At 49.8% G+C, this 1,813-nt stretch overlaps 1 non-coding gene across 1 annotated transcript; it reads left to right on the top strand.

The window, feature by feature from the left end:
- Positions 1–1,441: 1,441 nt before the first annotated feature.
- Positions 1,442–1,574, top strand: LOC132009262 (small nucleolar RNA SNORA70). The gene has a single exon (XR_009401839.1). It is a non-coding gene; the product is annotated as a small nucleolar RNA SNORA70 (small nucleolar RNA).
- Positions 1,575–1,813: the final 239 nt, after the last annotated feature.

Raw genomic sequence — 1,813 nt, 5'->3', positions numbered from 1 at the left:
TGTGTGTGTGTGTGTGTGTGTGTGTGTGTGTGTGTACTCTCAATAGCTCAACAGACAGTAGATGTTTAGTGAGTATCCTGTACAATAAATGTTAAGGCCTCTAAATAAGTAATAGGTGAACTTTCTCTGCAGGTGGACGATCTTACTGCTCTGAGTTTTTACCTACCTGGGGGCATGTCACTCTCAAACCTCTATCTCCAGCCCCAAGCTCCTTCCCAAGCCCATTTCTCATGTTAGGTGTTAGGCAGTTTCCCACATGTCAAAATACAGACAATAAGCCTGCAGCCCCCAAAGGAGTGAGGTAATGACTCTCCTTGCCAGGAACCGCCCTCCCTGGCCATGATGTCACATGGCTTATTGAAGCTGTGGAGGGAATGAGGGCTGTGGGATCCCAGCTGGTGGTTGGATTTTGGCAGAAAGCTGAGACACCCAGAACACTAGAGACCACCTCCTATCAGTGGGAAGCTGAGTTAAAATCAAGAGAAACTAGTTGTCAAATTCAGCCTTTCTATGCACAAGAAAAACAAAAAACAAAAAACAAAAAACACGCTGTTATAACGTTGGAGGAAGAAATTAGTGATCGCCTGCTAAAGTGAATGAAAGCAGCAGGAATAGGAACCACCACAAGGACAACAGGACAGAGTGGGAGACAAATATGGTATAATTTGGGGAATTTATAGTTAGTGTGGGGGATAGACCCACTCTAAGGATATGCCGTCCTTTGGATGCACTGACTTGGCTTGTACATCCTAGCTTTCATGGTCTTGGGAACTGCGTGGGAGCTGATAAAGGTGTCCCCCCAAGACCTCAATCCAGTCCATTCTCCATCCTCCTTTTTTGCAGCTTCCTCTTCCTCCCAGGGGTGGTGCCTGTGGTTAGGACAATGCCTCACGTTGCCAGGAGAGGGCAGCAGATCATTCCCCCACCACTCAGGTGTACCCTCGAGTTTCTAGGATTCCAGTCAGTTTTCCATGGTTACTGAGGGAGGGCCTCCTATGTGCCAGGTTCTGTGCTGGGCACTGGGATTGCAAAACTGACTGAGATATGGTCCCTGCTCTGGAGGACCCCAAGCTTTAACTGAGTGAGACAGCCTTGGAAACACATACAGTGCCAAATGGGGTGAGGTGCTAAGGCAGAAGGCTCCTTGGGGGACTGCTGTGTCTTGAGGGGTGGTGGGGACAATAGGGGCATTAAAAAGCACCTCATAAGGAGCGCCTGGGTGGCTCAGTTGTTCAGCGTCTGCCTTCGGCTCAGGTCATGGTCCTAGGGTCCTGGGATTGAGTCCCGTTGAGAGTCGGGCTCTCAGCAGAGCCTGCTTCTCTCTCTCTCCCCCTCCCCCTGCTGGTGTTCCCTCTCTAGCTGTCTCTCTGTCAAATAAATAAAATCTTTAAAAAAAAAAAAAGTAGGAGAGGCTTGAACTGGGTCTTGAAAGATGATGGGTCTGCAGCCAGTTAAGCTGACTGTGCTCTTTTCCCATGGGGGCCCAGTGCACAATGGCTGCAAACAGGAACCTCCTTGGTAGTATATGCAGCCTGTTGCCCTAAGGATTGCCCTAAGGAACCTTGGAGACAGCCCTTCCCAGTGGACATTGATGTCTGACCTCATGTTATCTCTAATCTAGGCTCCAGACAGGTATGTGGGGTGCCTTTGGAAAGCCCCAGGGCACAGTGTTCAGGGTCCATATTGGCCAAGTCACCGTGTCCATCCATACCAAGCTGCAGAACAAGGAGCATGGATTGAGGCCCCATGCAGGGCCAAGGTCAAGTTCCCTGGCCTCCAGAAGATCCACATTTCCAAGAAGTGGCCTTACTAA

The sequence above is a fragment of the Mustela nigripes genome, unplaced genomic scaffold (assembly GCF_022355385.1).
Source record: "Mustela nigripes isolate SB6536 unplaced genomic scaffold, MUSNIG.SB6536 HiC_scaffold_9733, whole genome shotgun sequence".
Lineage (NCBI taxonomy): Eukaryota > Metazoa > Chordata > Mammalia > Carnivora > Mustelidae > Mustela > Mustela nigripes.
The sequence above is the reverse complement of the archived record's forward strand: the minus strand, read 5'-3'. Positions and strand labels throughout refer to the sequence as shown.